The following is a 13,070-nucleotide window of genomic DNA, read 5'->3' on the forward strand; positions in this document are numbered from 1 at the left end:
AAAGGGAAAAGGGAAAAGGGAAAAGGGAAAAGGGGAAAAAAGGGAAAAGGGAAAAGGGGAAAAAAGGGAAAAGGGAAAAGGGAAAAGGGAAAAGGAGAGGAGAGGAGAGGAGAGGAGAGGAGAGGAGAGGAGAGGAGAGGAGAGGAGAGGAGAGGAGAGGAGAGGAGAGGAGAGGAGAGGAGAGGAGAGGAGAGGAGAGGAGAGGAGAGGAGAGAAAAAAGGAAAGGAAAGGAAAGGAAAGGAAAGGAAAGGAAAGGAAAGGAAAGGAAAGAAAAGAAAAGAAAAGAAAAGAAAAGAAAAGAAAAGAAAAGAAAAGAAAAGAAAAGAAAAGAAAAGAAAAGAAAAGAAAAGAAAAGAAAAGAAAAGAAAAGAAAAGAAAAGAAAAGAAAAGAAAAGGAGAAGAGGAAAGGGAAAAGAGAAAAGAAAACTGATGATGGATTATCTTGGTAAGCTCCTCCTGAGCTCAGGACAAGGTCTCTGCAGTGCCATTGCCCTGTGTCATCAGCCAGGGTCTGTCTTTAGCTCACAAAGAGGTGTGCACCCCAAAGCACAGTGTACCTCCAGCCTCAGGAAATGCCCCTCTAGGACCACAGAGTCATCAAGGTTGGAGAAGACCTCCCAGATCATCCCATCCAACCTGGAGCCAAAATCCAGGCGCTTGCACTCATACAGGCTGTATCCTGAATCCAAACCCTGGAAGGTCAGTGAGATTTTCAGGACCTCAGATGCATTGGCAGGATTCTGTCCAGGTGTCTGGTGCCTGTGTCACAATGCCATGGTCCTTCCTAGATGAGCTGGCTCTAACACTCTGCTAATTCTGGAAAAATAGAGCCTCAGGCAATTTTCAGCTGTGGTTGTGTGAGTTTAAAGACAGAAAGGTCATGGATTATTCTCACTCTATCCCTAATTTCTTCCTCCATTTAAACAGATGCCCAGAAGGAAAAACCCTGCCCACCAGCAAGTTCCCTGTCTGGAATGGCTGTGGAAGGAATGGTTTCTGATACCTCTGGGTCAATCAGCTTAGAATCCAACCTTACATTTGCCCTGGTGGATGTGTCCATGCCTAAAGCTGCACTCAGGAAATCCAACAGCCCATAGCTGTCAGCAGAGCTCTGAGCAGAGCCACAGGACAGCCCTAGGGAGGCACATCCCAGACTCACATGATGGCCCTGAAATCCCATCAGGAGCAGCTCCATGTGCTGACATAACCACAGGGGAAGGGATGTCCTTTACATGTGTAAGAGATCCCAGGAACATCCCAGCAAGGATGTGGGATGAAAGGAGGAGAGGGGAATAAAAGAGCTCTTTGAATAGACATAAACCTACTATTTATAGTAGAATGAGCTCACAGGAAAGGATACTCATGATATCAGAAACCACCAGGACATCTGTTTATTTTAGTAGTAAAGAAGATTTCCCTAGGGGACATCTGAGTGTGCTTCAAGGACTCCCAAGCCAGCAGGAGCCAGGAAGGCAGGAGGCAGCAGGATCCCATTGCTCCCTCCCAGACTGCCTGCAGACAGTGAATCAGATCCTGCAGGACCCCACGGATGTCACCCACTCTCCAGCCCTGCAGGTGGGAAATCTCCAGGGTCCTGTCTTGGTTTGGAAAGCCAGGAGCCTGCTAAGGAAGGCAGGAGCCTCCCCTGAAATGGAGAATGTAAACCCTCCCCACCCCTCTGAATTGCTATAAATTTTAAATTAAGGGGCTCTCAGGCAAAAATATGGGAGCAGGAAATAACAGTTCTTTAATAGGGAAAAGAAAAGAAAAAAAGGATAAAATGAACAATGCAGTGCACTAGAACAACACTGCCAGAGTCAGAACCCAACCTGACACCCTGTGGGTCAGGGTGTTGGTGGCAGTCCCATTGGAAATGTGGCTCAGCCCTCCTGCAGTGTCAGGGGTGGCTCTGCTGGAGCAGGGATCCTGTAGAGAAGGATGGATTCTGCCTCTGAAGATCCAGGGGAAGGAGAGGCAGCTGCTGTTCCTCTGGGGAATCCCGTGGAGAAGCCGTGCTGGTGTCTCCAAACCTCTGGATTATATCTGGGTAGCAATGCTTGGCTCCTCCCTCTGGGCTCACCTCTCCCAGTGGGATGCTGTAGTTCTTATCAGTCATGCAGGGACATTCCATGGCTGTTATCAGCAGATGTCCCCTCCCAGGGAGGTGTGATTGTGGTCACTCAAAGAGAGAGATAAGGCAAACTGCCCACTTGACAAAGATAACCTGCCTTGCAGATGGCAATGGAAAACATCTTGCATTGCAATCTTCAACAGGTCCCCAGACCAGGAATGTCCAGGCTGTGACCCAGGCATGGAGCCGGGCACAAGAATTAACCCAGAATGTGTGGGGGGTTTCTTTAATGAGGGCACAGGATGGTAATTGTGGGTTATTATGCTGCAGGATGGTCTGGGGGGGTGAATTGTTACTGGTGCCCACACAGATCTGTGCTGCCTGGAGTACTGAGGGACATTTAGGGTGACCAGAGGGGTGTAAAGTCCCACATGACATCAGCATCCACATTTATCCACAAATGTCAAAACCAAGACAGCTTATTCCTTTACCTTAACAATCCATGGACTTCAGGAATGAAACTTCTTATTTCCAGGATGGTAGAAACTCATCCCAGCAGTGAAAAGAAGAAATTCCACTCACCTCCAAAAAATCCTAGTGGGACATGTTTTACTTTAAACTGGGATATTTAAGGCAGAATTGAAAGAACTCTGCACAGGGCTGAGAGTGTTCAGTGTGTTTCTCTCTCATGAAAGATGCAGTAACATATTTGTTTTTTGAAATAAGCTGGGAGTTTAGTGAATCCACAGATCTATGATGGATGAGCTGCCAGGACAGTGCTGAATTCTCTGATACTGAAAGACTCACAAACAGCACATCATTAAAATTCAGAGGAAGCAGTTGTGGAGTGCATCAATCCATGGAATACCAACATCCTGAGAAGGAGCTGTTTGTAGTTTTAGAATCCAGAATCACCTGGAATAAAGGTAGGTGTTCCAAAAAGCAGTCAGACATTCAATTGTGCCACAGAACTCTTTTGAAGCCCTATCAATGTGTTGATGTTTTCATTGTCCTTGTCTCCATTGACTAAAAATGTCAAGTGTTTTATGAAGGCTAAAAAGCCTCGAGCTGCAAGGCCAAAAGTCATGGTAACTGGAATGAAGGCTTGGGAATGAAGGCTGCTTTGAACTTACTGGGAAAAGAGTCAAAAGAGAAAAATAGTCAATAAAGTGTTGGATAAGAAATGCCATGAGAAGGAGGCAGCTGAGGGGGGGAAACCTGCAAGGAAGTATCTCACATCAACTTTATAGAGGGTTTTAACCAGCAGAGAATGTGACTCGGGTGCTCTCAAGCCTAAATGAGACCAGCTCCTCTGACTTCAGGGAGCTCCTGACATACTTCCTGTGTTTAAAACATTAAAATGGGATGAAAATGCTTGACATCCTTGCTGCACACATGCCAATAGAATATTCAATTGCCTTTTCCTTGGAAATTCACTTGCAAGTTAAGTGTGTTTGCAATCACCAATAGAAAGGTGAAGCTGGCAGCAGAATGAGTGATGTGTCCTATAGCCTGATACAAATCATCCACTTCCTTTCCAGCTGGGACAGAAAAGTGTATTCCCTTGGAGAGACATGTCAGAGCAGAGCTAAATTAATGAGGACAAGACTTTGGTGGTTGTTTAGGAAGATAATAAATGCTTTGGGGCTTGAAGATGTTGCCACCTAGAGCACAATGAACACCACCTTCAGAGGCTGCTCAAGGTGCTGCTCTGGAGAGGAGCACAGGATATCCCAGGCAGTGTCTGCAGTGTGAAAAGAGCTCAAACTGGAAATAAAACTCACAGTGAAAGAGACTTCAGCTATCAAAATACACCTGGGGCTGCAGAGAGGAAGTTGTGGCTGTTGCTGTCACAGAATCATAAAATAGTTTGGGTCGGAAAGGACTTTAAGATTATCAAGTTCCACCCCCTGCCATGGTCAGGGACACTTTCCTCTGTTCCAGGGTGCTCCAGCCTGGCCTTGGGCACTGCCAGGGATCCAGGGGCAGCCCCAGCTGCTCTGGGCACCCTGTGCCAGGGCCTGCCCACCCTCACAGGGAACAATTCCTAATTCCCAATATCCCATCTAAACCTTCTCTCTCTGACTTTGAAGCCATTCCCTGTGTCCTGGCACTCCAGGCCCTTGGACAGTCTCTCTCCATCTTTCCTGTCAGGCCTTTCAGGCCACACTGAGGTCCCCCCAAAGCTTCTCCTGTGCAGGTGAACAATCCCAGCTGTGCCAGCCTCTCCTCCCAGCAGAGCTGCTCCATCCCCTGATCCCCCTGGTGCCTCCTCTGGGTCTCTGCAGCAGCTCCAGCTCCTGCCTGTGCTGGGCCAGGGCTGGGGCAGCTCTGCAGGTGGGGTCTCACCTGAGCACAGGGCACAGGGCACAATCCCCCCTGCCCTGCTGCCCACCCTGCTTTGGATGCAGCTTTCTCTTTCACTGAAGATGGGTTTGTTACAACAGGAACTGACAGAGGAAAAGAGCTGGACAGGAGCAGAGTAAGCACACAGAGCTTTGCCACAGCATTCTGGACAACCCAGAGTGGGCACCAAGCTGGGCTCCCCCTCAGGGCTCTGGATCACACAGCTTCAGGAGCACAAAGAGCAGAAAATTTCAGAAAAAATCAGGGTGATTTCCTCCAAACACTGCCTTTCATGTGGCTGCCAGCTTGAGTAACTTCCCAGAGCTCCTCTTTGCTAGCCTGGCTTGGTCAAATGTTTCCCAGCATAAACCAGTGCCTCTCTAGACAGATGGATCATCCAAGACCTTATGCACAAAATGAGGATAATATCTCCCAGAACTACCACTAGACTAAAAGCCTTAATGATTGTTTGTAATACTAAAGGGAAAGAGAATGCAAAGGAAAAGATCCATGGGCAGCTGTCCCAATTTCCAGTCCTGGTGAGTTTTCTGACACGCACCCTGTGTCTCAGTCACCTCAGAGAGCTTTGCTCTCAGGTTCTTACCAAAGCCATCCCTGCAGAGGCTGCTCAGGATGCTGCCCCAGACAGCAGAGCAGCTGCCTCTGGATGGTGGATCCTGCCTGGCTCAGCACTAGGTCAGATTTAATTAAAAACCCCAGGCCAGCACACAAAGCAGTGATGTGGAGTGCTCCCAACCAAGCTCTGCAAGTCAAGCATTGTTAGCAAACCTTTTCATCTTTCCAGCCTGGTAAACAGCTTCATTTCCAACCTGCTTCAGGAATCACTGCAAAGAATTCAAGGGAGGGAATGGGGAGATGGGGTAAGAAAAGAGGGTGACAAGAAGCTTTCTGTTAAATAAGAGTGTGTTTTGAATTGATATCTTGAGTGCCAAAACAAATGGCCTTCAGATGTGGCTTTACAAATTACAATATCAGTAGGGGGAAAAGTCTCTTAAATGTTAAGTTTTCCCTCAAGATTGAAGTGAGTATTCATGCTGGCTTCATTCCTTCCCCTAACTTCCAAGCTGAAATGTCAGCTCAAACTCTATTTACAGCCCCTACTTTAGACTTTCCTATGGCGCTGTCAAAGTAACATTTGAATTTCCATTTCATCAACTGAAAGAAAAACAACCCCAAACTTTGGATGGAGTGGATGCAGGGATTAGTGCTGTGTACTGCTTACATGTCTCCTGTTGTTTTGTCTAAACCAAGGGGTTTGTGCAGGATTCTGACATGTGTGCAATATCTGAGCCATGAACTAATGCTAATGGGGCTGGGGCATGCTGAGGAAGTTAATTAAGGGTGTTTTTCTGTAGGATATTTAGCTGCAATCATGGCCTTACATGCTCCACTCCTTCCTGATTATGGTGTAAATCATATTAAGGCTAAAGCACCAAGAGAAACATTTTGTACCTTCTTTGCAGACGTGTTCAAGGTCGCGTGGTCTCAAAAGCAAAGAAATGAAATTATCTGAGTTTAAGAGCATTTCAGTAGCTTTGATTTAGAAATCACTTCCCTGATCCACTCCAGAGAGCTTCTCCCACGTCTGAGAGGTGGCAAGCTTTGAACTTGTTTTGTGTTCATTCACCCTGTGTGTCTGAGGTTGTTATAAAAAGAAGCACAGAGGCTCCTCAGTAACTCTGTTTTCTTCAGAGAGCAAATCACTACAAATTACTCCCAAATCACCCTTGGGATGCCTCTGTTTGGACTCAGAGCCGCCCAACTCTACCTCCAATTCCAGAGGCTGTGTTTGTCCTGCTGGATAGGGAGCACCAGGAACCAACGCCCAGCTCCAAAATCAGATTTTCTCCCTGCCTTGTGCCCACCCTGGTGACAGCCAGGCCTCTGTAGGGCAGATTTAGAGCTTAATGAACTGCTCCAAAAGAGATTTAACAAGGACTTCTTCCTTGCTTGGCCTCCTCCTCTCCTGCACCTCCTTTAATTGAACTGTTTTGCACCAGCAGAGCATTTTGTGCCCCGAGACCTCTCCAGATCTGTAACTGAGGGGTCAGCAAGAGGGGTCAGCTGCTCTCCTTTTGCAGAACAGCTCTGCTGGAAGGTTTTATTGGGATTGATTTGACTGGGATCATGTCAAATCACATCTCCAGCACCAACCCTCTTAGCCTCTGCCTTGTTAACTGCTGAGTCTCAAACCTCTTCTCTGCAAGTATTTCAAATTGGGCAAAATCAAGTGTCATTTGCACAATCATTTGGATTTAAAGTCTTTTCCTATTTTCTTTCCCTGCTGAGATCAGACTCATTTTGCAGCCTTTGCTTCCCTCACAGACTGAGTGATCAGACATCAGACCTTGCAGCTGTTTTTTCCTCTCTTTAACTTTCCTTTTTTTCGAAGTGAAGGCGGAGAGAAAGGAAATAGGGAAAACTAGAAAGGTTATTTCCTTCCATCACTTGCTTCTCTCCATCCCTTATCTCTATTAGCACAAGGCTAAATTCTCCCCAGGGAAGAGCTGGGACCTGGGGTCCCTCTGGGGATGTGTGAGGAGCTCTGCAGAGTGGGGAGAAGCTGCCATCACAACCAAACTGTGTCAGAGCTAGAAAAACCTTCAGCAGAGGAAGCTGCTGGTGCTGTACCTGGCCTGGCACTGTGCCTGCTGGATTTTCCTCTGCTCTGTCAAGGTACAGAGCTGCAGACCCTGTGGAAGTCAGGACAATCCCCTCAATGCTATTTCAGGTCAGCTCAAGCAGCCATCAAAGAGCAGATTCCTGTTGCAGGCATACAGGACTGGTGCTTGACCAAAAAAAAAAAAATGAAAAAAAGTATTTTCCACCCCCCTGCTGTTCCTTTTCTCTGTCTTGGCATCTGTGGCCTAATCTGGCACGTGCACTGGCACCATGCTGTGATAAAATGTTAATAAAATAAGAAACTGGCAAACACTCCCCCCTGGCAATTTCTACCAGTGAGTCACTCCTGCTATAGGAGCTGTTTCCTTTAAAGTGGAAAAAAAGAGAATATAATGCAGAAATAAGGAACCAGTCAGTGAATTTTCCATAAATAATGTTTCCTCCTCGTGTTCTTTCACCAATTGACTTCATTTCTGCTCTTTCCTTTTGCTGCCCCAGTTCCCAGCTCCTGGTTCTGGTAATTTGTCAATGAACTGCAGAAGGGGCAGAGTGATTCATACCAAACCCAGACAACCAGCAGCCTATGGGGAGCCTTCCCCCACTCCAGAGGGGAAGATTTCATTCCCTGGCTTTAAGAAACTCCACGCAATTAGGAGGGAAAAGGGGAAAAAAGCTGTTCCAAGCATGATGTCACTGTTTCCACTGCTTCACAAGGAAAGCATGTCCCCTTCTTATTTTAAAGATGACATATTAGTGCTTATTTTCCTGTCAGTCCTCTGTGTGTGAGGAAGGGGAGGCAAAAGGAATAAGGGTTTTCTGGCTTCTTTTACTTAACTCTGAAATTATCAAGAGGCTGCATCAGCTAAGTGGGAAGCAGCTGAAATATATCTGGAGAGAAGGGAGCAGCCAAGCAAGCTCCATGATGGGAAGCTCCCTGCTCTGAGGAAATCCTGAGCTGGATTGAACTCCACAGTTCTCAGGGAGCCCTTCAGAAGTGCCCAAAGTGGCACAAGAAATGGGGCTGTGTTCAGAGGTTAGTCAAGGGTTGGATGAAAATTGGATAGCTGTGGAATAACTATCACTACAGACCATTCCACATTAAAATTATGGCTCTTTTCCCTGCCCCTGAGCCTGGTAAAAATTGCTGCCAAGGGTAGAGGTGATAAACTTAAGGTAGAGGTCATAAGCCTGCAGCAACCCAATCTGGTGACCAAATTTATGACCTCTACCTTAAGTTTATCACCTCTTTGTTATAATTTAAGGTGCAATAGTAAATAGAGGTTTTTTTCATATTTGCTCCCCAGTACAGGTGTATGATAAAATGGAATATTTGGCACAAATCTGTTCATGAAGGTGCACAACAATGCTGCCATACACCAAAATTTGTACAGCAGGGTGCTGGTAAATAACCCAGTCCCAGGTACCCCAAATCTCTGCAGCATCTTCAGTCCCCCCTGGCTGGTAACACTGGGGGACTCCAGAACTCAAGGCTGATGGAAAAGAGAATCCAACAGGTCCACAAACATTAAAAAAAACCCAAATTTTTGCCTTCTCTTGAGTGTGAGGCTGTGGATTATTTACCCTTTTATTTCTAGGGCATCACTCTCTGTTAAGAGGAACTGGTTGGACAAAATGAAGTGATTTCTGAGTTCCAGCTTTGTAATTGATCAAATCCCAGAATCATGGAATGGTTTGGGCTGGAAGGGACTTTAGATCATCCCATTCCACCCCTGCCATGGCAGGGACACCTCCCACTGTCCCAGGTGCTCCCAGCCCTGTCCAGCCTGGCCTTGGGCACTGCCAGGGACCCAGGGGCAGCCCCAGCTGCTCTGGGCAGCAAACACCTCTCCTGTCACCTCTGCACCACAGGCTGCTCTTCCCACCCTGTGCCTCCAGAGCACCTGGCTGTGTCCAAGGAGAAGCAGATCCACAAATAATCCCCTCTGTGGTGCTTCAAACCAAGTGCAGAAATGCCAGTACCCATCAGTTCCAGTGCCCAGGCAGAGACAGAAGTGGCTGCAAGCAGCATCACCTTTGTCAACATTTTCCTGCCCTTTTACTCTACAAGCAGTGAAATGCTGAAATTCCCGTCCCCACCTCCTCCCTCTCATCGTGCAGAGTTCAGCATGAAATGTGGTTTTGTTTATAGATGTAAGGAATTAAATCCATGTCTTGGCTTGACCCTGTCTGCCCCATTCCATTAAAAACCATTCCTCAGACTTTAGAGACAAGGAATGAAAGGATAAAGCCTCTCACAAGCATACACACCAAATGGCAATTTGTGTTTAGAGATTTTGCACTCATAGATTGCTCTTGTCGTTTTGATAATGACTCTTCTTCTTTCCACATAAACAATGCTTAATAATCCTCCCGGTTATTTTAATTTTAATAATCCTCTGGGTTTTTTTCCAGATGGTTTTTAAAGTCAGAGGTGCTGGGCTGTCATGCCCACCTCAAGGAGTAACTGCAACATATGATTTTCACTTTATTATACTACAAGTGATGAAGTCATGGAAGACTCAGAGAACGAGACTCGTGTCCTGGAGGTGGAATCCTGCCCCCACAGCCATTCCCATGGACACTGCAACAGGAAAAGGCTTGGGAAGGGGGGGAAATGCCTTTCCCACCAGCAGCTGGGTTCAGACACTACCTGTGGCTCAATCCACAGCTGACTCAGCTTTCTCTTGTGGTTACAGTGAGGTAACCCTGGCTAAGATACTGCACAGGGGACATTAAGACTTTTGCTCAGAAAATTTAATCAGGCACAATATGACCCATTGTTCTCTGCTTGCTTTTTGTTAAGGAGAATCCAAAGCAGCTTACAGCAGAGGTTAAAGAATAGATGTGGCATTCACATTTTCTGGCAAAATCCCTTCACCCAGGGTTTTTCTCCTGGGAAGCTGAGAGGCCTCAGAGAAAAGGAAAACAATTCTGATCTCATTGGCTTCTCCTGTGCTGTGCTCATGTGGAATGTGTTTGGAGATTGTTCACCCACAGGTGATTGTTCCATTGCATTCTGCTGGGAGTTGTTTTCACTCTTTGGCCAATCAGGGCCAAGCTGTGTCAGGACTCTGGAGAGAGTCAGGAGTTTTCATTATTATCTTTTTAGCCTTCTGTAAGTATCCTTTCTGTATTCTTTAGTATAGTTTAGTTTAGTATCCTTTAATATAATATAGTTTCTTGAAATAATAAATTAGCCTTGTGAGAACATGGAGTCAGATTCATCATTCTTTCCCTCATCAGGGCACCCTGCAAATACAATAAATAGACATTTTGCTCATTCACACAGCCATCATCATTCAACGAAATGAAACAGCCACGTGGAGAATGGCACAGAAACTTTGGAAAATATTTGCAGTTTTAGTCTTGTAGTGGAGGGAAGGATGCGATTGTGGGAGGTGGCACTTCCACCCTGCTGAGATGTCCCAGCCTCTCCAGGGACAGAGCCAAGCTCAGCAATTTCCAGCTCTTCAAACGGGGATTCACATCTTCCAGGAGACAAAGCCTGTGCAGGGAGATCACCTCCACTCTCATTTTCTACCAGCAGACATCCCAGGGAAGCCCTTGCAGTCCCCCAGCCAGGCTAGGACAGTTTTCCATCCATATTTAGCTCTCCATATATACATATTTCCATTTCCATACGTATTTAGCTCTCCTCGTACAGTTCTTAAGAGAAAACCAATCTGAAATATGTTCTAACAAAGATTAGCCAGAAAGGGCACTGAAGCACAAGACTGAGCAGAAAAAACCCAAGTGGAGTTTCTGGAATTTGAGTTGGGGTGTGGGCAAGGGAGCTCTCAGGCCATGGGAAATGTAGTGGGAGAAATAAAAAAAGAGAATGATGAAGAAACAATAAAGAAAGAAGAGGATCTTAGAGCCAAGAGAGAAAGAAAAATGAGGCACAGGGTAGATAATGGAAATAGTTATGAATTCCAAACACTGAAACCCCTCATGCTTTCCCTGCTCCAACAAGTGAGCCAGAAATCATGTATTTCATTAACCTTTTTGTGTTTACTGCCACTCTCAATTTGTCTCCCAAACAATGGTTTTTACTACAGCTACAAAGAGTCATCAGATGGAACATTACAGGAAATAAACCAATTCTTATGCAGGACAAATTAGATGTTCTTCTCCTGTTCTTTTATTTCCAGGAGCTGCAGTTGGAAGAACGGCTCATAGGAATTAGCATGGCACAAAACATGGGCATTAAATGCTGCAGGGCCTGAATGCTTAACCATGCACTCAGTTAAAACCCTTTGATGCTGGTGTGGGAGCTGTTGAATTCCCAATCCCTCAGGAACATCATCCAGATTTGTTTTCTCCAGGAAACCCATTTTGCCGTGCACACGTATGTGTGTTTGCTTGTGAATGCTGCCTCTGACCATCCATCCTTCCATCCTCTGAGCTGCATCCAGGTTGGTCCTGAGAGCTCTGCAGGGCCCTGGGGTGATGAGGTCTCTGGTGTGGAGATGACCCTGAGGTGTTGGAAAGTCTCTTTTTCCCAGCCCCGAGACTGAAGAGGAAGTCAGGATTCCTTGGCTTTCGTTCTCAAGGTTGTTTATTTGCTCTTATCTAATACATTGTCTGTCTGACCCACTGAGATCTGTCCAGCAGGTCAGTTCATGGCACACTGACCACCCTCAGGACAGTGTTATCTTTTTTGTACTAAGAATTACCTGTACTTTATTTACAATCATTTTCCAATACCCATCACCTATGTTAGACACTCTGTCTCTACTCTAAACCAATCCAGAAGTGTCACCATCACAGCAGAAGATGGAGGACAAGAAGAAGAAGAAGAAGAAGGACAGAACATACCCAGATTCCTCCATCTTGCCTCCTGAACCCCCATTCTAAAACCCCCAAAATTCTACTTTTTCACCCTGTGATAAATTCACTATCATTCTACTCAAACTCTTGTGGCTTGTAACTCCTCACACACAGTTGGGAATTGTTTCCATGGGCTAAAATCAAAGGCCCAGGTGTCTTTGACTCTGTGCCAAGGTCTCTGAGCCCCCTGCCAGGGTCTCAAGTCCTCCAGGGCAGCCAGAGCAATGTCCTGGGTTCCAACACTGGGGCTCATTAGGAGCTGGACTCTGCAAACTGATCTGTGGGAAGCTGTCCATGCACGAGGGCAGACAGCTCCCTGTGTGATAGATGGGTAATGCAATGATTGACTCTCACAATTAACAGACAAATATCATGTATGTAGGTTAAGAAAAGTTTGTAGGTTTATAGTTCTGTTGTACCCCCTGGCGTGGTTATCAAGGGACAGCTGGCAGGGCTGGCTTGTCACTGTGGGACACCTGAGCTCCAGTCAGGATTTGAGGCAGAGATCTCCACCACTGGACAGCAAAGAAGGGGTTGATGGGCAGAACTTTGGGAGGGGTTAAAGGGTTAAAAAGGGAAAATCTCCATGGTGAGGGGGCTGAGCACATGGCAGGGAAAATCTTTTGCTCCCAGCGCTGTAACCTTTTTTCTTTATTCAGTCTTCTGTTGTATTTTTGATAAGGTTTAATAAACCTTCCTAAACTATGAAAAGTGAGCAGCTATTTCTCACACCTGACCCATCAGCACAGAGCAGCCCCATGCAGAAGTGTGTAATTAATCCAGAGAACTCATCCTGGAAGCTCTTTCCTCAGCAGGCTGGGAGGTTTGGGAAGACATAACAAAGTTGTAAAGCATGAAAAAGCCTGGGATGAAATGCTGCTTTAAATTATCCAACTCCTTCTCCTGGAGGGTGCAGACAAGAGAGTGGCAACCCAGCAAGAAACCAGGACCAGCTGAGCAGAAACCAACCCCAAACCATCTGACTTTTCATCTCACACTGGTGATTACACAACTGCTGGGCTATTATATAAGTAGGAAGATGAGGCTGCCTGCAAATAATCAAGTTAAAATTGTGAAGGTCCAGAACTATAAACATCCTCCCCACTGGGAGCCCAAGGAGCCTCTTGTAAGAAGCATGGATCTCATTATACTAAAAATATCCAAAGTGATTAGATTTTG

The sequence above is a fragment of the Agelaius tricolor genome, unplaced genomic scaffold (assembly GCF_023055355.1).
Source record: "Agelaius tricolor isolate 1412-34295 unplaced genomic scaffold, bAgeTri1.0.p SCAF_37, whole genome shotgun sequence".
NCBI classification, from domain to species: domain Eukaryota; kingdom Metazoa; phylum Chordata; class Aves; order Passeriformes; family Icteridae; genus Agelaius; species Agelaius tricolor.